This window comes from Canis lupus, chromosome 10, assembly GCF_048164855.1.
Source record: "Canis lupus baileyi chromosome 10, mCanLup2.hap1, whole genome shotgun sequence".
Classification (NCBI taxonomy): domain Eukaryota; kingdom Metazoa; phylum Chordata; class Mammalia; order Carnivora; family Canidae; genus Canis; species Canis lupus.
This window is the reverse complement of record NC_132847.1, coordinates 19,315,512-19,341,101: the sequence shown is the minus strand read 5'-3', so window position 1 is coordinate 19,341,101 and position 25,590 is coordinate 19,315,512. Positions and strand designations below refer to the sequence as shown.

The following is a 25,590-nucleotide window of genomic DNA, read 5'->3' as shown; positions in this document are numbered from 1 at the left end:
TAATTTAAGTTTCTTCGCCCTGAGTACAACAAGGTGCCTTGCACTGCCTTGATTGTGAAATCCATCCCTGACTTGGCAGGAACAGCTTGTAGAAGAATAATAACTTTGGAGTCCCAGCCAACAGTCTGGGCAAACAGCTTGATAGTGTCTATGACAAAGCCAGCTGTAACATTTGGATGATATCGTGGGGGTCTCCAAAGAAAGAGCAACCACAGGACTTAATATTCATATGAAGCCAGAGAAGTTTGCTATTTTAAGACTTTCCATGCACAAACTACACATTTTAGATAGGTGGTGGCTTATCATGTTTCACCTCACTTTATGTGGAAGAATTTTAGAAGTTTCTATCACCAGGTGATCCCTTTGTTTTCATGGAAGCAAGTGTAATTATGAAGATGACATGTGCCTAGCTTTAAGATTAATATATTTTGTTTTTATCTGTATAGGAGTTAATTTTTGAATCTGTGGCCAGTCTGAATTAATTACAACCGAGTGATAAAGAGGAGCTTATTCGATGATTATCAAAAACTCTGCTTCTGCTGTGGGTTTTCACTAGGAAACAATTTACTCCCCATACAAATAACTGTGTTTTCAACAACAAATGAAATCAACCAGAGGCTTCAAATGTATATACAACATCCTGGAGATTCTCATGTATTTACTGCTCACAGTTTACTGTGTAACACAGTACCAGAGGCTAAAAACATAACATGAATGTTGGTGCAAATATTCTACAATAGAAGAGGAAAAAAATTAAATCCTGGTTTCCACATGACTCCCTAACCCATCACTCTGATAGGCTTCTCTTTCTCACAATATCACGATCTACATGCTAGAATATTTTTTCTACAAGTTAAAAAAAATTATTTTGATTGGCACTTGGATGGAGGGACAAACATGACTGCTTAATGCAATGCCAATTGAGGTCCTTTACTAAGTCTAATTTAGAGAGTTGTCTACTTTCTTAAATCACTACGTGGTGGAACCTCAATGAGGAATATTTATAATTAGAATTTATATCTATTCAAAACATGAGCCCAGTGTGGCAGCCGTGGAAATAATTATTCCACTCCTCATGACTCTATCTGGGCCACAGTGTTAGGAACTTAAAAGAATGTTTTCCTCCTAATGTCTTTCTGGGTTTGATGTGATTGTCTCTTGTAGCACCATCCCTCAGGGCTCATGTGTGGAATTTAAGATTACCAAATGCTGATTCTCAAAATTTCCTCCCACATACATGTACAGTTTCTACTCCAGGTAATGCTCTCTGATCTATATCTGCATGTACTGATCCATTATGCTAAGCATAGAGACTATGCTATTTCCTTTAATCCCCACAACTTCCAGATGAAATGAAAAAATTATGGCTTTGAGAGATCAAACAACTCACCCAAGGTCATGAATCCAGTGGTAACTGGTTGAACTGTGATTAATATCCAGATCTTTCCTACTCCAGAAGAGCTCTGTAATTGTACAGATATGCTAGAAATGTAGTTCTGTGAATTTTCCTCTATAACAATCTGAGAAACACTCAGGGCTGTTTTGTGTAATGTTTTAGAATACAGTTTCCCCATTCACACACAGGGCATTAACTGTAATGGGATCCTGATTCAAAAAAACCAGATATAAAATCTAAAAGGAAAGGGGTAAAAAGTTGAGTAGGGATTGGGTATAAGATAATACTAGGGGATTATTAATTTTCTTAGGTATTAATGACATTATGGACATGTAAGAGAATGGCATTCTTAGGAAATACATGCTGAAGATTATGGGGAAGAAATGTCATGTCAATCACTTCAAATACTTAGAAAATTTTCAGATGCATTGGTATACAGACATATAAAGCAAATATTGTAAAATATTAACAGGTGATGAGTAAACAAGCATTATTATACAATGTATCCCATTTTTTGTATGTATGACTTTTTTCACTATAAAAAGTTAGTAAAGGGGGGGTGCAGAAAAAAGGATTTTATCCCTGAAGTCACAGTCTCTGAGCTCGAATCCTTGTCTACCACTTCCTTGTCTTGAGAAATGTGATCCTATGTTTACAGGCTTCATATTCCTTTAGGTAGAAAGGTCATAATAGTAATAACTACTCTATGAAGAGTTGAACACTTAGTAACTCTAAATACACTGTAGCATTCCCAAATTATTCTCAGAATGTGAATGTCCATAAAGCTCATATATTGTTGTTTGTATTGACTGGAATCCCTTTGGGAACTAATCTAAAAAAACTCTTAAAAAAACCCAAGTTAAATTAGTAAGAACATGTATAGCTAGGACTGGCTAGGAGGAGGTTTGGTTTTCCTCCAACTACAATAGAACCATGAAAGTTGGTGGTGGTTCTTAAGTTCTGCTGAGTATAAAATAATTTTGGCTACAGTTTTAAAATTACAATTGATTATTTTGGTATAAAACAAGGATAGGAAAGCTCTTCGCCTACGGTAAGAAAAATCCTGAACCAGACAGGTTATTTATGCAGGTTTGAAGATAATGGTCATCGCAATTTAAGCTGAATATGAAATCTCTTCAAGTGGTGACATAAATATTGACCCTTCCTAAGGGTCTCTTAGGAAGTATTCAGAAGTGTAACTACTGGAGCTTACTAACATCCAGTGAATTCAGAAGCATAAAATCTTCAACTCATTCTATACAAATAAACTCATGGCTTCTGCTTTAACTTTATCACAGTTAAAGCAAATGAAATCTTGATCATCTCACAGTAAATGTAGTTTGTGGTTTCTCTGTCCCAACAGCCTTTAAGTTTTAGTTTCTGCATCTCTATAGTTAGTGACATTTACACAGATATGCACAACTTCAAGTCCTCACTAAAAAGGTCATCTTCAAAATACCATCATTGTGTTATCATATCTAGCATTCAATTTCTTATTAAATATTAACATACAACTTGTACGGAGCCTGATACAGACTTCCTCAGTCCTCCAACTGATAAAGCCATCTTCCTGTTTCAAAATTTATTCACAGCACTGTTTAAAATTAAAAACCCTAAATGTCAATAATTCTTGCCAAATGTAAGACATACGTAACAGGTACATTTTTGTTACTTTCCTACCATGCTCTTCCTCCTTCACCTTTTCTTCTTGCTCAATGGTCTCTAATTCCTCTTTGGAAATGCCTAACTTCTGGGAAGGCTGACTCTACCTTAGCTCATGACCAAATTTAACTGAATCAGCAAATCTCATATCTCAGTGACTTGAAGGCTGAGCATGTGACTTAAGGCAATCCAAGTGGAAAGAATACCAAAGATTTGCTGTATCTAGTAGGAAAGCTGTTACTGACTTTTTTTTTCTTTTTTTGTTAAAGTGCATAGTCAGACAGCACAGGAAGCTGCTGAATGACATCTTGGATCCCCAGAAGTGGTCAGTCAGAAAATCAAGGTGAAGTATGGATAAGGGAACACAGAGATGGAAAGAAATCAAGTCTCAGATGGTAAGGTGGGGCCATCTGATGAGCCTTATATGAAACCATTGCTATTTCTGGATATTTACAAAAGGCACAATTAGGAAGTCCTTCACTGCTTCTACTAGAGGAATCTGATTTCTGTTATTTGAACCTGAAGGCTTTCTTACCAATACATGTTATAGATACCTTCTATGCTGTGGGTGCTAACATAAGCCACACAACTTTGGCCTCCCACACAATTCCATGCAATTATGGAAACCAGAGTGTTATTGAACCGGACCCTTATTTGAAAAGTCTTTAAAAATTTAAGTCTTCAGAGTAAACAAATCACTCGAAGGAAAACAGTTTATCTTCAATCTAAAATTCAGAAGTTTACTAACACCAAAGTTTATGATTAAAAAACAAATATGATTCCATTGGTATGCCACCTATCTGCATTGCTGCTTGTACCCATTCCCTTTTTGGTTTTGACTTGGCATTTTTCAGACCAATGTTAACACAAGAGATGAGCGTTTGCATAAACTTCTCATCAGAATTATGTGAATCAGTGTCTTGTTTCAGCGAGTGCCTAACCACTATTTTAGTTGGCATTATCATTCAGTGGGTGAACTGTAAGACATCAAAGGCTTGCCTGTGATACAAAATTGTAGCTGTGCGGCTAGCCAACTCTGTATCTAAATGCACACCTAAACATCTTTAAGAGGATGCCTAAATTAATAAATTTCAGCCCCTCAATTCTGTTTCTGTTCAGGTCTTCCATAACTGCCTCCTTTAAATCTACTCACAGGTTGATGCAGAAAACAGTTCTTTAACATTTGCCTCAGAACTCCTTAGGATTGGAGTAGTGGTCGTGTGATATTGACAAAACCAAAATGGTTGAACTGAATGTTACTTCATTTACTGGAACATGCGTATTTTGTGAGTACTTTATAGGAGGTAAAAGGCCTTTTTGTTTCCGAGACAGAAAACAGCCTTGCTGAAATATCTGTTCTCAATTCATCCTCAGCCCTACCCCCTCCTAACCCCCTTCCATCCCCATAAGACTTAAATCAGTCCATAATCAGCCCTGCAGCTCTATGTGCTATACAATAAATGTGATAACAACCCTGAATTCTTTCCAGCACTCCTTGGCTTCAGATCACACGAAGCTTCCTTAGATGGGGGTGGGGGGGGGGGTGGAAATGGACTTTCGAAGATTAGAATTACCATTTAACAGATACACAGGAGCCAAAACCCACAGACCATTGAGAAGAGATTAAAAAAAAAAAAAAAACAAAAAACACTCACTGTGATGTCTTTTACTTTCCAGTTTAACCAAAAGAGTCAGTCCCCATCTCTGACACAGTCACCAGACTACAATCTTGTTTACAGATAAGTTTTCTTAATGTGAGTTCAGCTTCATCATTGCTCACCAAAGCATCTTAAGTCAACTCTTACGTGTGGATTCTAGGTTCAACAGACCACTTGGCGGTACTGTGTAATCAGGCCAACTGAAAAAGAAACCTAACAGCCTAAATTTACAGAGGGAGTCTTGGAATACTGATATTCTGTGACCAGGATCTTTGTGTGAAATGCCAACTGCTGTCCTAAGAGACAGAGAGAAGAGGAGAAACAAGAATCCCCCAGTGAGTTCTTTAAAGTCTCCAACAGCCATAAAACTTGAGAGAAAGAAAGAAAGAAAGAAAGAAAGAAAGAAAGAAAGAAAGAAAGAAAGAAAGAAAGAAAGAAAGAAAGAAAAAGAAAGAAAAAAGAAAAGAAAAGAAAAGAAAAGAAAAGAAAAGAAAAGAAAAGAAAAACAAAACAAAAACAATCAAATCACTTGGTTGGGGTTTTATTTTGCCTCTAATTGCTTATCTGAGCTTCTCTAAAGACAATACGTGTGTATATACATGTATATGAGCATGGATACGTCTACACTGATACATGTAGATATACACACATATAAAATATTCAGCTCGGTATCTTAAGATTCAAGTATAATGCCTTATCTCAAAAAATATTGAACTAGTGTCAATGAATTGAGTTAATGGAATTTTTATAAGAGCATAAAATGATTCACTTGTTACTTTTTATTTTATTTTAGGATCTCTATTCATTCTGTAAATATTTATTACAACTCAATTGACTGCCAGATTTTATAGTGAGCATACTATATAAGTATCTTCTCCTAATATATCATAATCAAATAAAATTTTGGGGTAAATATTTGTAATAGGTAAATTTGTGGAAAAATAATGAAAAATAATGAGATGTAAAATTACTTCATTGTATGAGTTTTTCCTGTCTTTTCTCTTCTCAATGAACATTGGCTTTTGGGAACTGGGTCCATGAGGGCCCTCACCATAGGAGATAAGAGTGAGAGCTGAGGTCAGATTGAAGGATGAATAAAGCAAAGATTTGAGCAGCTACTATGTGGGAAATGGGGAGCTAACCAAATGGGACTTTCAAAGCTCACCATTTGAGATGCAGGATCCAGCTACTCTAGCTAGTCCTCCGAGAGAAATCCAAGTATAGGTCTCCATTTTCAAGGTTTCTGGAGTTAAATACATTTCCTCTGAATGTGACACCACTCAGACTGAACCTCATGGGCTTATAATCAGGTATTAATAATAGACGAGGAGACTGTAAAGCACAGGATTGACAAAAGGTCGCAGTGCAATGGAGCCCCAAGACTCAACTCTGGTGTCCAGCAGGTTAGCTATTGCACACGAAAGCCATCAAGCCTTCTAGCACTTACGTGAGACCAATGCATGCAAGCAAAATTCTAAGTTAATCTTGTGTGTGGTCATCTACAAACTGCTTGCTCTGGTCCAGCGTTTCATGCTCTATATCCATACTTGATCTCAACTCTAGATTTCGGACCCGAGGCTCTTTGATTCATGGGCTTAGGAATTAACCCTCACAGTAAAATGCTCAGCAACATTCCCTTGATTCAAGGGATTCCGGTCTTAGACTACGATTTCTCTGACTGGCTCCCAAAGCCCCAGGGATTCCTTACAGCACAGTCACTTGAGTGGGTTTGGGGCCAGTGTGTACAGTTGACATTACCATTCCTAAAGAACAAGATTCTATTCAATTAGAGAAAAATTTAGAACCACTATCTTTTATTGCTTACCATGTACTGTGAAACAACACATGATTTCCTAAGGATAAGTTATGTGTTACATTAAAGCCTGTGAGGAATGTGTGATAATTATCACTGCTACAAAGCAAAGTCAAGCCAAGTGAAATTTTAAAGCACTGAGTTTTGGGAAAATATTCCAATACAGCAACCTAGATCTACCTACCAAATAAGGAACTTACTCATAAATATGAAATTTTCTTTTTACTTTTGATTTTCTATTCCAATTATTTTGCCTCCTCCTCTCTCGTGGAGTTCTCTGCATTAGAGCATGACTAGCAGTTTCTGACACCTCTGCTGAATTACAGAAAAGTGCTCCCTAACCTCTAGAATTAGCTCAACTCAGAGCATTCACGTACATCACTCCTTCACGTTTTCTCTTATGTGTCTCAGAAACATTTCAGATTTATGCTTTCGAAATCTGATTTTCTCTCTTCAGACTTCTCCATCTAAGTTAATGCACTCCCCATTGGTCCACTAGCACAGTCAGGAAACCATGCAGTCTCTTTGCTATCAGCATCACACGAGTTTTCAGTTTGACTTCCATTAAGTATTTTAAATCACCCTCACTTCCCAATCTCCATTCTAATTAAATGACTGTCACCTACGTCGTATACTGTGCACTGGTCTCCTTTGGCAGCTTTCCTCTTCTCTGGACTCTTACTTCCCTCCAATCCATTATCCACACAGCAGCAAGGGTGATCTGAAAATTTAATGAACTTCCCTGCTGGAAACTCTTTTATAGTTCTCTGTTGCACATAGGATATGATCCAAATCTTAAACATGGTCAGCAAAGTCTTACATAATCTGTCCCTAATAATCTTTCCATCTCTTTTTATAATATGCTCTCAGAAGCTTGCCAGGATCCACCATGCTGACGTTCTTTCAGTTATTTTAAAGCCTTCAACACTTTCCTTCTGGTGTCCTTAGCTCATGCTATTTCTTCTTCGTGATCTTTACCAGGCTAACTTAAAACATCACTTCTTGCCTTATGTATTGTCCAGGATTTTAAAATATTTTGAACTAGTATTTCTTATCTGCAGGTATTCTCTGATCAAAGGCTACTTGCTCAGTCATGCAACAGGTGGGTCACAGCGCTGGGGAATTAATGCTTTCTCTACCCATTCCAGGAACAACCCTCAAGCAATGACTGATGGGAATTTGACAATGATCTCTGCACCCTCCAACCTTGATTGGGATGAGGAGTGGTGCCCACTATCTCTCAGCATTCCTAGACCAAGTGAGCCCCTCTTATCCAAGTGGTAATCTGTTTAACAATGACTCCTTAAATGATTCCTTCTTTTCTGTTTTACATTGCCAATCTCCTACTGGTACACCTTCTATACACTTCATGCACCTTTATCCTTGCCTTGTGTCAGCTTTTGGAAGACTCTAGCTTAAGGTATAAGGCATTTCATACCAAAGACAGAATCATTTCTTTAAATAAGGCATATAAAGCATAAATGGGAAATATTTCCCTGATTAGGAGTATTTTGATAAGAATTGACGATTCTAGAATTATTCAATAATAACTTACGTGTAATCTACAGTTATTCATGTTTCTGTATGCACAAATATGGGACTTTTTACTATCTGTGAAATAAATGTATGAATAAACAGACTAATTATTGATGGTATACACGTGTGTGCAAATGTTTGTTTGCATGAGTTACCTGTGTGACTGTTCCCTATGTGACTATTTGCATGGGGAGGTTTTTTAAAGATTTGAGAGAGAGAAAGCACAGCGGGTAGGGGCAGAGGAGGAGGAGAGGGAGTGGGAATCTCCAGCAGACTCCAGGCTCAGCACAGAACCTGATATGAGGCTCAATCCCATGACGCCAAGATCACAACCTGAGTGAAAACCAAGGGTCAGATGCTTAATGGATTATACCACCCAGGCACCCCTGCATTGGGACTTTGTTTAAATTATTTTTATTTGTGAGAGAGAGAGAGAGAGAGAGAGAGAGGCAGAGACACAGGCAGAGGGAGAAGCAGGCTCCCCGCGAGGAGCCTGATACGGGACTCCATCCTGGCACTCCGGGATCATGCCCTGAGCCGAAAGCAGATGCTCAATCACTGAGCTCCCAGATGTCCTGCATGGAGCTTTTTTAAAAGATTTTTTTTTTTTTGACTATTGCATGGTAGGAAAATAGAGTTTGAAAGCTCTATTGAATATACTTTTATTAAGAACACAGTTCATTGAATAAACAAATTAGATGTAAGAGTCAACTATTGAGTAAACAGGTGGCCAAACGAGTGCTTTGGATGGCTTTTCTGACTAAACTTTGTTTCCTTAAGGAAAGCATTGACTCAAGTAAATTCAGAGGTAGCAGCTTTAGAAAAAGTACTTGAGTAGAAGGGGCCATTTGAGTGTCTGTGGCTGTTACTCATACCCACCCTTTACAGTAAAAGCCAGGCTGGTCTCCAAAGCTGCTTCTAAGTCAGACTTCATTGCAACCAAGAAACACTCAGCTTCAGAAGCTGCTTGACAGAGAAACCCCTGAGCTGGTCACTTGAAGCTAGCTAGCAATACAAACAGGACTCATAGGTCTTTCTCTAATAGAGAGTTAACAAGAAGTAATCATGAGGCCATTAAGAGAGCTCCCATCCCACAAGGATGGTATTATACTGCCTGTTTCTAATTAAATATCTACTATTAGAGATGCATTGCATTGCCTTTTTGTTCCCTCTCAGAGGGCATACTCTCTCCCTCTTTCTGCTTGAAGTTGAACATTGGGAAGTTTAGGGAATGGCAAGGTGGTTGCAGAAGGAATGCTGGTGTATGTGCTGTGCTTTCCTGTCCATGTCCATGGCTCTGAACTGAACACTTGGAGATCTCCAGTGCTTTAGGATCCATACAATTCCTGGGTATCCACATAAGTGACACCTACCAATATGTGGCTCATTCAACTGGTCTTCTAGATTATCACTTGAGCACTCATGATCAAGTTGGTAGTCTATAAAATTGTATCTCATGCTGGTCTCCTTATATTGGATACAAACATAACTTACTCCTCTGATTTGCTCACGCTATCATGTCTCCACAACAGGCACATGGAACTTCCTAAGCCTGGCTTTTTTTTTTTTTTTTGGTGGCTATCAGGGCTCTATCTCAAGCCAATGCTTACAGACATGGCCATCTGCCTTTGTTCTTCTGTTCCTACTCCATGTTGAACACAATAGTGAAGTGTTGTACCAGCAGAATTTTCTTAGAGTCTTCTCCAACTTCTGTAAGATTTTGCTCATGACATGCATCAACTGCTCTAATTTTTCTTAGCACCTCTTTTATTGTTCTTTTTTAGGGTGAACTTCCCATATGAAATATCCTTGATCTGCACTGCATTTTGACTTACTGTTAAACGTTAAACTTGCATTCCTAAAGGGGTATTTTTGAAAAATGTAAACATGATTCAAAGGTCATTTGAAAAATCAAAACATAGGCATGGTGTCCATGTTGTGTTACTACAACAGAAACACAAATGTTCTTAGAGCAATGGATGCCTCTAGTTAAGAGAAAGAGAACACTGAAGAAAAACAAGAGGAAAAACTTGATTACTCGATTTCAAAAATATAATTTTCCATATTATTTTAACAACAAATGGCACAAAGATTCACACTTCCATAGCCCTACCTAGATTTTAAAAGTTGTTCACTCTGGGATGAAGTCGTCTTTTGTGAACTTTTTTTTGTTGTTCTCCCAACTCTCCTTTCCCTTATCAGTTGACAATAAGTGATCAAATCCAACTTTCATAAAGTACAAATGAGATGATAAGCCCTTTCTTAGGTCAGAGAGTGCTAAGGAAGGGAGCAAAGCCTGTGCTTTCCATTAATAACTAAAAGCAAACCATCCCTATGCAAAAGAAAATTTACTTGAGAAATTTTATAAGAAAAATATAGCAACCATGATTTTATCCTATTCTTTAGTAAGTAGCAATCTATTACAAGATGGACTATTAGTTTTGGTGGATGACTTTATTTGGAAGGTGGAACAAAGGTTGCAAAATTGAGAGACCTGCTTTATTATTAATAATGCATCCAATAGCTAAAAAAAAATTAGGACAAAATGCTGTGTCTTATCCAGTAACAGTTTTTAAAAGGGTAAGAAAGTAAAGATGTGAAGAACAAAATGAAAATCTAAAATAGCATAGTATTACTAAATGTATTTCTTACGAACTTGTGGAGTATGATCACATGGAAAAAAATTACACTGTCTCCCTAGGAAATAGTTCATTTGCCAAACTAGGTTTTTATCCTTCTTGTTCTTGGTTAACCCTGCTCTTCAAGCAAAAAAGATATATAGAGACCAATGAAAACATACATTTTGATATGAATTTCTATCTCCCATCCATGTAAGATCTCAATGATTTTGAATTTCACCTCAAAGTAACTCAAAAAGAATGGTGCTTTTCATGAAACAATAGAGTATCATGTTTCTTATGATGTCAAAAACAAAAAGCCAGCAGTCCTGCACTGATGAATAACAGATCAGAGTCCTTTTAATCATGTCCTCTAAAATAAGTCTTTACTTTGTTACATCAAAACTATAAAATTACTTCATAAAGTCCAAATGCAAATACTCCAGAATAAAAGCTACTACATTATGTTGTCCCCCACACAGTAATTTAAGCCAAATGTTTTTTTGATTTTTATGGATTCTAATTTACATTTCTAAATTAAATTTTGCATGAAGTATGTGCACAAACATAAAATTTTGCTTCACTACAGCCTGAGATTTGAAGAAACTTGATCACATTTCATTGATATTATGCCCTTAGCCTGAAAAAGCACCTAATGTTTCTATTTTTGTTGCCTTTGCCTTGTAACATTTTTGAAGGCATAGCTACAAAAGATGAACTTATGTTATCTTAAATGGAAATAGGATAGGGTGGCTGGTATACTAGAGATACAGAGGACTTCACTTGAAAGTAATTATTCCTGGATGGGGTTCAGGGCAAACAGAATCTTTTTATGTTTTTAAGACAATTTATAACACAGGCAACCTCAGATTGCAATGGAGGCATTTGAATAAATTGATTTCATGGGCCAGTGTATATAGCTTAGAGGAAACACAGAAATTAACAAAAGTTGTGTCCTATTGCTCTGGTTTTGCCTTTAAAAAAATCTGTACGTAAAATAATTGAACCACCAAAGCAATTTTGCTCAAACACTGAGATGGTATCTATTGTCACATCCTCCTTTTTTCTTCTCACATAAAACTAGGGCATACCAGGGGTCCTAAGACAAATGGGAGGAAAAAAGTTTAAATGGTTCAATGTTTAGAAGCCCATCTTCTTAAGTAACTTCAGTTACCTACTGAAGAACTTAAGCAGTAAAATGCATAAAACTGATGATACTCATGGTGGCCATGATATGAAAGCATAAAAATAGAATAGTAAGATTCGGGCGGCCCTAGAGGGAAAGGGGCATTATGGTGATTTATATAAGGAAAACCTAAGGTCAGATTGCCTCAGGGAGCTGAAGAGCCACATCATAAAACCAACTTGAGCCCACAATAGAATTAGAAGGAAAGTCTATCCTAAAACACTTAACGTCTAAAACATCTTTGAAAAAGAGGTCATTGAATGGAAACTAAACCCTTCTAAATCAGAGGTGAAATCCAAGCAGGAAGAGGCAAGTCCCTTGCAGCTAGGGGCAAAGGTAATCAGATAAACATTCTTCAACAGCTGCCACACTACTCAATGTATGGTATGAAAAGTCAAGATAATTTTTCTCTTCATTCAACAAGTATTTACTTACGGAGTGCTTACTATGTACCTGGTACCACTTCAGGCCTTGGGAATGGATCAGTGATCAAAAGTAATAGAAATCACTGTCCTCATGAAGATTACTTTTTAGTGATGAAAGATGGAAAATAAACAGTAAATAAATGATATAGCATGCCAGATGATGATAAGTGTCTTATAAGACACAAATTAAGGCACGTAAGGAACTTTACAGAAAGGGAATTGGATCAAGAAAATTTTCACTGACCTAGTAGAAGTAAGCCAGGCATGCTGACTTCTGTGGAAAAAGTGGTCCAGACAGAGAGAAGAGCAGGGATGGGATTCTAATAAAAGAATGTGTCTGGCTTGTTTGAGGAGGAACAAGGAAGCCAATGTGACTGGAATGGATTCAAATGATGTAGAGCCTCACAGACTATTCACTCTAAGGAATATGGCCTTTACTCTGAATAAGAGACACCATGAGAAGATTTGTTTTTTTTTTTTTAGAAGATCACTCACAGGTTTCTGTGCAAAGAAGAAATTATAAGGAGGTGAGAATGGAAACAATCTCAGTAGCAATGTAGCTACAATTCAGGTGAGCAAAGAGGGCAGCAAGGAGTAATAAAGGAGGTGATGAGAAATGATCTGATTCTAGAGCAGGGTTTCTCAACTTTGGGGCTATTGATATTTGGGCCAGATAATTTTATTTTGTGACGATTGCCTTGTGCATTGTAGGGTGTTGAGCAGCATCTCTTATCTCTACTAATTAGATGTCAGTAGCAAACCCTCACCTCATCTGTAACAAAAAGAAGTGTTAACATTTCCAAATGCCCTGGAGGCGAAGAAATCAATTTTCATTTAAACCAATTACAGAGGGCAGCCCCCCCCCCCCTCCATGGCCCGCCTGCAGCCCAGGGCGTGATCCTGGAGACCCTGGATGGAGTCCCACGTCAGGCTCTCTGTATGATGCCTGCTTCTCCCTCTGCCTGTGTCTCTGCCTCTCTCTCTCTGTCTCTATGAATAAATAAAATCTTTCCAAAAAAATAAACCAATTACAGGTGTATTTCCTGGGCAAGGCCAAATGCACTGCAAAGACAGGAGTTAACTAAGTATTAGCTGTGGAATAATCAAACTTTTGTCACCATGACACAAACATTAGAATGGCACAAATAAAACAAATAAGGGTCATCCAGGCACTAGCCTAGCCAGGGAGTCCTGTCATCCTAAATACTTCTCATCTATTTGGTAACTCATAAAACTAAACCGAATTTCAACTTGTGGAAAGGAGAAAAAGTTAACATGGAGATCAAACAATAATGGTAAGAACATGAAGTGGAACTTTCATGCTTCACTTTCATTCATATTGCATTGTAGAGAACCTAGCTAAATGGTGTCAACATACGAACATGTGAACAGTACTAAGCATATCAAGGGACTTATTTGACATCCAAGAAGAAATATTTACTAGATCAAAGTTTTGTAGTAGAGACATAATTGTGGGAACTCAAGCCTGTGAAATGGATAAGTTCACAGAACCGATCAGTACACCAAGGGGGAGTATAATAAGGGATTCCAAGAAAGAAGTCTTAGGGCTCTCTACTGCTTCCAACTCAGAAAGAAGAGTCAACAAGTGAGACTTAGAAGTCGCAGCTAATAGGAAGAAAATCCGTGAAGTGTCCTGGAAGCTTAGTAAGAAAGGGTTCTAAGAGAAATAAGATGACTAATTATGTTAAGCTTTGATAAGGCCATAAGATGAAGATGAAAAATTAACTATGGTGATCTTGTTAAAAGCAATTGTGATGAGATGTTTTATGTGAAAATGGTTCAGTAGAAAATGACACAAGAGAACTGGAAACAACCATTAGGGCAACCTATCTGAAGAGTTTTACTCTATAAAGCAGAGCAGAGGGATATATTTTTTTAATAATAAATTTATTTTTTATTGGTGTTCAATTTGCCAAATACAGAATAACACCCAGTGCTCATCCCATCAAGTGCCCCCCTCAGTGTCCGTCACCCATTCACCCCCACCCCCTGCCCTCCTCCCCTTCCACCACCCCTAGGTTCGTTTCCCAGAGTTAGGAGTCTTTATGTTCTGTCTCCCTTTCTGATATTTCCTACCCATTTCTTCTCCCTTCCCTTATATTCCCCTTCACTATTATTTATATTCCCTAAATGAATGAGACCATATAATGTTTGTCCTTCTCCGATTGACTCATTTCACAGAGCAGAGGGATAGAGCAGATACAGAGCAGGGGCAGGTGATGGTAAAGAGAATTTTTTTTTTATTAGTAATCAAACAGGGTATAGAACTTATCCAAACTATCCAGAAGAAACGCAAAAATTAACATCAATTTCTGCTATTTCCAGCACCTCAGAGGTTAACCAGCTTGTGTTCTGCTATAAACCCAAGTCAACTCATTTTCTACTTAAAAATTAATATACCATGGAGAATTGTTTTGTTTTTTTGAAAATTTTTTATTTTCATTCAGAAAAGATAATACTTTTATATATTAAATACCATATGAGAAATACTATGTGGAATTAAAGGTCTATATTCAGTTAGTATGTGCTGGCATGGTCATCTACACTCTAAATTTTCCCCTAAATTGATAATCTTTGCATCTAGCTGTATACTACTCACATTAAACACAATGAAACAATAAAAAATAATAGAAGATGAATTTCTGGAACACAAAAAAGAGACAACAGCCAAATACTAACAAAATAAAGACTGATATATATAAAAAACAACTTTAAATTAAAAAAGCCAGTTGGCATACAAAAAGAGTAATACATAATGAAAACAATTCATTTGGAAGGTAAAACATTCATAAAATTATATATACTTAATAGCACAGTATATATAAATATATAAAGCAAAAATTGACCATTTTTGACACTTGCTCGTAGTTAGCATATGGAGGCAATATTGACAAATGTTATATTTGTGCATGGAGAAAATATTATCACCATTTATTATATATATTCTCTTTATGGCCTTTAGATCAAGCTCATTAATTAGTGGGTGTGTACATGTTCTAGTAATTACTGAGTATTAAAATTCTTGTTGTGATAATGCATTTGCCAATGTTTATCTGCATTGCAGTCAAACTCTTATCATAATACAAATTAGAAAAATTTTAAAATCTAATTCCAAATAACACATAGGTCAAAGAAGATCATCTAATGCCTTTTTCAAACAATTAGTGTCTATGCTGTGCCGTTCATTAAATATTTTTGTGATACAATCATTGAAAAGATAAACCTCTGGCATGATTAAGAAGTAAAAAAGAAAGCAAAAACCATTAGGAATAAAAATAATAAAGATATACAGGTATTTTTAAAATAAGTAGAGTCATAAACATAAGTATTAAAAAATTTTATGTTAGAATGTTACAATTCATTAAAAGTGGCTCAAAAAGATACAGCAAGAAAGAGTATCCCATAACTATTAAAGTAAATTAATTAGAAATACATGCAGTTTTCCCTCTTTGTCAAAAGAAAAAATGGGCCAAATCATTACATAGGTGAGTTCCTGTATCAATTCAAGCAATAATATTCCCCAAATATAAGCTCTTCTACAGAACATAAAATTAAAGAACAGAGAATAAATGAGGCTAGTTAGAGCTTTGATGCCCAAACTAGACAAGGTTATAAGTGAGTGCAAAATTATAAGTAAATCTTATTCAAGAACATAAATGGAAAAATCCTATATAAAACACTAGCACACTGATGCCTAGGATATAGTAATAAACTATAAAGTCCAAATTAATTTTCTCCCAAGGAAGGCAGGGATTGTTCAATGTAAGAAAATCAGTAACTACAACCTCTGTTCAAATGACATAAGCAGCAGACGCTTGAAAAAGCCCCTGGAATCCCAATTCTTACAAATGACAGAGTAAGCACAAAAGAGAGTACTCACAAGTGCTTTTTTTTTTTTTTTTTTTAAAGGGGGGTAGTGGAAGGGGAAGTGGGCAGGGGGCATGGGGTGACTGGGTGATGGGCACTGAGGGGGGCACTTGACAGGATGAGCACTGGGTGTTATACTATATGTTGGCAAATCGAACACCAATAAAAATTTTTTAAAAAAAAAATGCTAACTCAAAAGACACAATTTATTGTTCTGTAATATCCTTGCCTTACTGGGATAAACCTTTGGTCATGGTGTATTAGTTACCAAAAATACAACTGTATTTTATGTAGGATTTTTATTACTAAAATCATTTATGAAATGGGTTACAATTTTATTTCTTCTCTGTGCATTGAGATTTCAAATATACACTTTTTCTCAGCAATATTTAGATATCCTTTATCTAGAAAAATATAAAATTATTATCTGTAAATCTGAAATTTGCTAAAACTTCCTTGTATTATGTCTACCTTGTGCCATCTTGGAAATGTTTTCCATTGCCAATCCAAAGTTTTCGAGAACCATAGGTCTATTGAGTGTCTATTTTTCTTCTTCTTGTCCCAGTTTTGGCATTTCCCACTTTTATCCAAAAAAATGTTTCACATAGGATTTCAATTATTCCTATATGGTTGCTCAAAGTATTCTTCAATAATTTATAACTTGTTATTTCACCAACAATTTTTATTGCAAAGAAAAAAGTTTTCAAATATTTTAAATCCTCTAGTATTTTTTAACAAAAGATTCATTGAAATCATTGATAAATGTATCCTAAAGATTTACCTGTCTTAACTTAAAAAAGTAAAAATATTAAGATCATAAAAATAGACTACAAAATGAAAACCATAAAATTGACCCTCAGTCAACTATTATTTAACCTTTCAAGAAAATTATTACTATTCACTTACCATCCAAGATTTGAAATATATAAAGCTAAAACTGATAGAGGCTACTGGGAAAAACTGAGAAATCATACTGAAAAACTGTCACAAAAATCCCATCAAGAAAATATAAAGTTCTAAGAATTCAACAGACCAAACAGGCCCAAATTAATTAAATAATATACTTTATATATATATATATATATACACACACACACACACATATACATATGTATATACTTAATAAAGTTTGTCTGATAGAGAGCTCTGCATCCAAAAGGGAATATATTCTCATTTATAATGTGTTGTTGGATATTGATAAAATTGGCCCAGTGAAAGTCTACCAAGTAAATATAAAATTCCAAAGAGTTGACAATATATGTGGTATTTATGTGTCAAAGTGAAATAACTTCAGCAGTCCACAGAATCATAGACTCACCTACAGAAAATCTACAGAAAGATAGGCTCACTCACATACTCAGGAATGGCTGTTTTCCTGGCCAATCTAGGTTGGCCTGCTCTGGGACAACAGATGTGACTTGGTTTTGCTGCTGTGTTCTCCAGGCAGCTAACTCAGGCAAGTTCTGGTGGTAACAGTAGAGTGTGCGAGTCAAAGGAAAACATGCAGTGCCTCTTGAGGCTAGGCTTGGAAGTAACACTCTGTCAGTTTCAGCTCATATTATTGCCCAAAGCAAGCCAGAAAGAAAACCCAGATTTCAAGGGATAGGGAATTGGAACGCTCCTCTTCATTGAGAAGAGCTAGGAAATTTACATGGCAAAGCGAGGCTTCAAAGCAGGGTGAAGAATTAAGACCATTAATGTAATCCATCCTCCATAGGAGAACCCAGAAAAGAGGGCCTATGGAGTGCTCAACAACTAGGAAGTGTGTATGCACCATTTGTTCAAAGAGTATAAGAAAGGGGAAAGACTACCTACCTGAACACTCTCCCCAAAGTAAATATAATATAACATAACAGGATGATTATGGGAAAAATGTTTTTTGTGGGTAACTCCTACATTCTCATAAATCCAAAAGAAGAAAAATAAATGCAGGATTTGTTCCAATTTGCAGGAATATCACCTTGATAAACTGTTAACACATTGGTATTAATATGATTGCTCATTGCCCTGCTAATGTTTCTCTTTTCCTTTCTGCTTTCCACTTAACTTTTCCCTCAAAAAAAAAAAAATAGTGAGGAAACTTTAAATAGTCTGTTGTGATATTTTAGTTTTTACAGGAGGAAAAGTTATTTAAACTGCTTCAGAGGATTCTGTGAAAAGTTAACAGTTTTTCATCTTTAATACATCTATGACTTTATGATATTTCCCCTCCTGGGAGAAAGTAGAGCAGCTTTTAGCTTAGTTTCCTAATCAATTAAAATCTCATAGCAAAAGTTTTGTACATAATATGATGAAAATAAGGGGAGTTACTGAAGGTCATCGCTAAGCACTGTGAATTGATGAAGAATTTTAATAATGGGTGATGAATATGATACCATCATCCTATAATAGTTTCATTATGTTTCATGATACTGCCACCTATGTATCCTTGAGCATTTTTCATTTATGCCATACTTCAATTCAAAAAGGATTTGAAGTTCTGAATGGTCCTGACTCATTAAAGTTTCCTGCAATGTTAAGAGTCCATTGTTTTATGATTAACTCCTGATATGTAATACGAGAAAGAAGGGGGGGGGAGAACTATTTTTTACTTATTCATATGCCATATTATAGTAGAAGTAAAAGGCCACAGCAACCCAGTGAGGCTGTAAAAAGAAGAGTTCTTACAGTAATCTGCAACAGTATTTTTAATTAAAATTGGAGTTCTCTATACAGAATTGTTAAGTTCTGTGCCTCCTGGAATCTCAGAATAAATGAATTATACTTTTGTTAGGTACCCGTAAAGAATGCTTTATTTTCAGAGAATTTTTAAACATACTGCATAAAAGATTAATAGATGCCACAAAATGTATTAGACAGATGTGGCTATAGTACCTGCTCCAAACGCCAGCTGGATTTGTAATTACATTTTTGGAGAGACTGAAGATCTGAATGCCTGCACTGAATGTGGTATATAATATTTCCTGACAGTCAGTGCTACTTATCATATGCTCTCTTTTAATTAAAAAGAACATATAAATTTATTTAATATACATAATATATTTTGTTATATTTAATTTTTAAAAGATATATATCCTTTAATAAATAGGAGAAATATTAGAATTATATTCTTCTAATAAAAAGGAGATGGGTGTGTATGATTTTTTTTGCCAGATTTAATTTCTATCTCCTTGCCTTTAACTAGAGATAGAAGGCAATTCCTAGAGAATACAGAGAAATAACTCCCAGATGATTATAAACAAACTAAAATAGTTTGATCAGCAGCACTCATATTTCTCTTATTAGCACAGATACTGAACAAATTTATCCACCATTTCAATAAATGTATGATTTAGAAAATAAGCAGATAGGTCAAAAAGGACAATCAATTCAAAATTAGATACAAGGGAAATCCCTCAGAACCAGCACGCTAGAGATAAGACAGTGGATCATAGATCTGCATTAAAGACCAAAAAATTGAGTGCCTGGGTGGCTCAGTCGGTTAAGCATCTGCCTTTGGCTCAGGTCCTGATCCCAGGGTGCTGGGGAGGAGCACTCTCTCTCTCAAATGAATAAATAAATAAATCTTAAAAAAAAAAAAGACCAAAAGATGACGGGGTGCCTGGGTGGGTCAGTTGGTTAAGCATCTGACTCTTGATTTCAGCCAGGTCTTAATCTCAGGGTTGTGGGTTCAAGCCCCCACATTGCCAAGTGTGGAGCCCACATAAAAAACATTAAGGCTGAAAGATGAGAGTGAATTGCCAATGTCCAGGTACGTGTAAGGAAATTGCTTTTGAAGAACAACAGTGAAGAGAAATTTCCTCCTTGCTTCCCTTCCCTGCTGTCAGGGGTCATCCTCTGCCAGTGTCTGAAAAATGAGGAGGGTTTGTCTCAAGGTTCACTCTTCCCTTACCACCAGGACAGCTCTTCACTGCCCCCAACTGCTTCCAGCTCCATGGCTGGTGATCACTGCACTCTGCCCACAGAGCTCACCAGGGACTCAGGCTGGCTTTCTTCGCCTCATTCCCTATTTACTGAAACCTTCAGTTCACTGAAAGATAGGGGATACCTAGGAAGTATTTTAACAAAGATGTGTATAGGAAGGAGAGTATTTTAAAAGTCTATTTTGAAGGTGAATCTTTGAGTCCAAGGAAAAAATTAAATGTTAGTCTTTCCTAAAGGAAATCCTTATGGGACACCTCCCTTTCTGCTGAGGGTCTCCCCTATTATTCCTTCAGAGATAAATTCTGTTTCTCATCTTCTCTATGCAAATCCCCAGTTTTCTTCTAGAGATTCTCAGGGCTTCCCCTTCAGAGGAACTTCTGGCCTGGGAATCTAGTCCCCTCCTCAAGTGTTCTAATTCACCCATTCATCTAGATTGAATTCCTGAACAGAGAATAATCATACCTCAGGATGCACTAACAGGAGACCATAGTCAGGGCTTGGCAGTCAGGGCTTGGCACCCTGTGCTCAGGGGACTCAGAGTCTGCTCTGCTCAAGAGTCTCCACCTTTCAGAGATAAACATATGCTTTCTTAGTCTTCCTAAAACAGGCTGTGCTGCCACTTTTCAAAAACACACCCACACATAATTCTCATCATGTGAACATGTTTTTCCATAAATGAAACATTTTCCCCAAAGAAGATAGACTAAGTCAATACAATTTAATTAGATCTAGCAACGTCTGTTTCCCTTGGTTCAAACTTACTTTTCCAGACAATGCATTGAGCCACCATTTTCCAAGTATGGTTTCAAGACCTCTGGAGGTCCAGAAGGTCAAAACTATTTTAAAATAATAACTGATACATTATTTGCCTTTCCTAAGGTCATTCTAAGTGTACAGCGAAATTTCCCAGGGGCTAGATATCATCTATTGCCATCATCACTCTGACAGGTAACCTAATATGTGCTTGGGGATCCTTGTGTCTTCTAAAATACTCTAAATATGTTCTTTGGGGTCTTTGTTAATTTTTAAAAGTATAAATGGGTCCTGAGATCAAAACATCTGACAACCACTGGCATGTGAGATAATAGATACAAAGCCACTCATTTTCTACTTCTTTAAGCAATAGACTGCTCTACCTGTGATGGACCCTCCTTAAATATACCACAAACAATGAGAATTTTAAATTATGTCTTCTTGTCTTGAGCTTACCAAATATGTGGCCCCAGTGCTCTCCCATGCACACCCTTTTTAGCACAAGGCACAGTGTGGTTTCCCTTTAGCTCAATATTTGGATTTTTATTCCTTCCTACCTCCTAAGTTGAGATTTTCCTTTTTTTTTTTTTTTGAGATTTTCTTTCCCTATGAGGTCTCTATATATCTTTATCTATACATTATATATAGTTTCACACTATGTGTAGATAAATCCTTGCTGTTAACACTAACCATCCTTATAAACTATATAAAAGACACAGAGGACTTTCTGTAGATATTATGTCATTTCTATACTAGCAAACATTTAGACTTTAGGAAAGGGTAGTTGGTGTAAGAACATTCTAGCACAGCCCCTTAATTTATTAGAGAAGAAAATTAAAACTCAAGCCCAAAGTATGTGATTTGAAATGCCTTTTTTAAAATCCAGAATGAGCTACAATAGGTAAACCTTGGGAAGCATCAGGGTGTCATTTGCCATGAACTTTGAGAGCAAACAACTAGTCAACACTGACCACCTAACTACAGTTAAATAGTGGAAAAACAAGCTTTCTAGTTTTGAATTTCTTTTGGATTCCCTATATTCTAGCGACCTTAACAACAGTGGGAAGGAAAAAATGCAGAACTCTATCAATAAGCTAAAATTCATCTGTAAAGCTGATTTCTGCTATTTCTATTCCATATGGCCTCTATGTGTACTGAGAGGTTTCCTGTTATTTACTTAGAAAGTACCTCTCTCCTTGACTACGGGACCTACCCATGATTTTATCCCAGATCCTCAGAGGCAAAGCAAAGCTCAAGATCTTATAAAATGAGACTTCTTATTCAGAGACTCTTTACCACTTTGAAAATAACCTCCAGGTGCCAGATGTACTGAGAAACCACTAAAAGTGGGTCACAACCAAAAATAATGGGTCAATGCAAAAAGACTTAGGAATTAGGGGAAAAAAACCTGACCTCTATTTCATAATTACTACTTTAAACGTATTTTTAAAAATCAGCTTTGTTTTATGATCATTCAAGCATTGTAAAACCTAGTTGGAAGCTACTTCAAAGTCTTTTCCCCTGGCTTTTCATTTTGTTAGTGTTAATACACAGAATAGAAATAGCAGGCATGATTTAGAACTGAAAACAAACCCCAGAACCTACACAGTTCCCAAGTGCTTATATCTTGGAAAAAGAACAAAAATATCAAACATTCCCTACTTTGTACTTTTAAACTTGGTAGTACAATAGTTAGAATAAGAGAAGTTTCTATATATACCTGCATTGTGAAACGGTCCCAGTATTCATTGTTGTCATAGTCCTGCTTCAAGGTTCCAGACAAGCCCAAATGCAATTCTTTAGAGCTTTCAGACACATTCTCTGCTCAACAATTGAGTCCATATGAAAAGTTCGTGTCTTTCTGATCACACATGACCTAGGTGGGGCTGGGCAAGCAGATGTGATCTTCAAGAATCTTAACTAAAAAGCACAGATGAACTTACAAATGAAAATAGCAAGATGGGGGAAAGCAGCTCCTCTCCTTCATAAAGGTGTGTGTGCACACACATGGGTACACACACACACCCCATATAGAGTGTATGTATAAGCCTCAATTGAGCCATATGTCTCACAAAAAAATACTTGTCCTTCTCAAAAATCCATCCCACCTCTCCCTCTGCCTGATCACTAGGATCAAAACCTCAGCATAGCCTAATTAGGAAAGTACTGACTTTACAAAAGATAAAGAGATTATTCACATAAGGACCTGCAGGACCTAGCAAATAGGTTCCAGGAGATGCTGAGAGAATGTGCCTGGGAATAGGACCAGCATGTACTAAACCACGGTACAATGTATAGCTGAATAATGCAGTTTTCTGACTGGGGTTACTGCCCCATGATTTGGAAACCATGCAGCGGCAACAACTGTTAAAGGGGATCCTGATGAGGTGGAGGTGCTAGGACTGCCTTGGCCTTGACAGTAAAGGGAACAAAAGGCTCACAGATGTAGTGTATTGGAACGGATCTACTATGGAAGACTCAAGAACATGTCAAATGATTGTGTTCACCAGGAAGACAACAGAATGGGTCCTGCACTAACACGTAAAGAAATGTGCTAGTGAAGAGGTCAAAGCATCATTGACCTCAGTAATGGTCCTCTGCTGGACAAGACCAGTGGTAAGGAGCATGGTACAGAAAAGGGATCTTTGGCAATTGAGATGAGAGGACTCTGCAGTAAAAGAAACCACATAGCAGGACTTACCATAAGATTCAGCTCTGATGAGGGGTGCGTGAGTAGCTGATTCAGTTAGGCATCTGACTCTTGATCTCAGCTCAGGTCTTAATCGCAGGGTCATGGGTTCAAGCCCCACTTTGGGCTCCATGCTGGATGTGGAGACTATCTAAAAGAAAAAAAAAAAATCAAGTCTGATGGAATTACTGTAGCTGGCAGCAAGCCCAGATTGCTAACCAAGGGACTGTGATCCATGGAGATCCATGACTAATAAATATAGGGGCAACATAGATGGGAAAACCAAGAAGTTTATTAATAGCTATGTTGTCATTAGGTTGTCATTGTCAATAGGTTGTCATTTCCCAAGCAGAAACAATCACAAGCCCTTGCTTGCTCAGTTTCCAGTCCCAAGTGACCTCTCAGAGCCAGGGCCCACTGATGGAAGGAGAGGAATAAAGCATGAGGATGGGTCTCTGTGATGCTAAAGCAAATTGTAAAAGGGAATCCGTGGCCAATTATCAAGTAAAGGAAGGCTGGCAAAAGTGTCAGTTATTTTCAAAGCTTTTGCATATAGGATCTCATCTATTGTTGATACTAAAAGGCCCCAAACGCTGTTACAGCCCCCACTATTACTTAAGGACATGCAGGCCAGGTAATAACATCCTGGCCCAGATCTGGCTGCTAGTGAGGCCAGGGGATCCAAAACACCACCTGGTGGTCATTTTCTGGATGCCTAATCCCAGTGGATCTAGCTGGTAGAATCCTCACACTGGCTCCTTGCCCTGCAGAATGAGAGCTGTTATAGTAAGATCAAGTGGAGGCCTCAGCTTCATCACAACACCACCACATTCTGTGTGTGTGTGTGTGTGTGTGGCGCGGGGGGGGGGGGGGGGGGGGGGGAGGGGCGCCCCGGGTGGCTCAGGCAATTGAGTGTCTTCCTTCAGCTCAGGTCATCATCTCAGAGTCCTGGGATCCAACCCCACAATGGTAGGCGGTCTCCCTGCTCAGCAGAGAGTCTGCTTCTCTTTCTCCTTCTCCCCCTCTACTCTGCTTGTGCACTCTCTCAAATAAAGAAATCTTTTTAAAAAGTCAACAATACGCCATTCTGAGTAAAACAGAGACATTTGCAGACTCAGTCATTTCAAGTTCCTGGTTATGTTGTGACATCCCAACAAGGTCAAAAAACACTTAACATGACCTATTGCTAAGAGGCACAGAACTTGGCTGTCTGCTTCAGGTTCTGGAAGCAGTATATACTCCTTGAGAATACTACTCCAGTTGATTTTTATTTCAAGTTTCAAGAGGAGAGCAGAGCAATGACAGGCTATGCAGTAACAACTGGGAGGCTGCTTGGGCCACATGACCCAGCAGCTGCCATGGCACTAGACATACGATAGATAAAATATGTATTGTAGCATGCTACAATAGGGCATGTGCAGAGATGTCTAAGACTTAGAAGGCTATCCCTTCAGAAAACAGTTCCTGGCATGCTACCTGGCCCTGGTAGAGACTGAGCATCTGATCCTGAGACGTCGATTGCCTAGGCACCATAGCCACCAATTGTGAGCTGCGTGCCATCAAAACTACCAAGTCTAAAACCTTAGGTGGGCAGAGCAGACATCCATTGGATGACATGAGTAGTACATCTGGGATTCAGCCCTAGAATATCCTGAGGACCGAAGTAAATTCCAGGAAGAGTTATCTCAGACCTCCCTCCCCCGATGTCCTGTACCTCTGCTGTACCAATGATCTCACAGCAGTTGGCATTAGGAGGTCCCCAATAACTAGTCGAACAGACCAAGAGAAAACACAAGGCTGATACAAAGACACATCAACTCCCCATGTTGGTGCTGGCCAGACATGGATTTGCAGCTACATTACAGCCCCACTCATTGAAGGTACTTAAGACAATGTGTATGTGTGTATGGATGGTGGTGTATTTTCCAGTGGGCAGAACTTAATGTGCCTGTTGTCTCTCAGTTTACATGTAAAGAGAAAGGAGCTTGAGGGAAGAAAACCTGTGTATTCTGGAGCAGTGGAAGAGGGTTTGGCTGGATGGT

General features: G+C 37.5%; 1 long non-coding RNA gene across 7 annotated transcripts in view; it reads right to left on the bottom strand.

Annotated features, from left to right (window-relative positions):
- The window catches only part of LOC140640876 (uncharacterized), a 193,314-nt gene that overhangs the window by 82,355 nt on the left and 85,369 nt on the right, over positions 1 to 25,590 (bottom strand). For 6 of the 7 annotated variants that reach the window (XR_012037480.1, XR_012037478.1, XR_012037482.1 and 3 more), the window contains 2 exons: positions 23,561 to 23,699; positions 22,580 to 22,745 (listed from right to left, as the gene is read on the bottom strand). This is a non-coding gene — a long non-coding RNA (uncharacterized lncRNA). Of the gene's footprint in view, positions 1 to 20,549; positions 20,671 to 22,579; positions 22,746 to 23,560; positions 23,700 to 25,590 lie in introns of those variants that run through there. The other variant, XR_012037481.1, reaches the window with a different exon arrangement.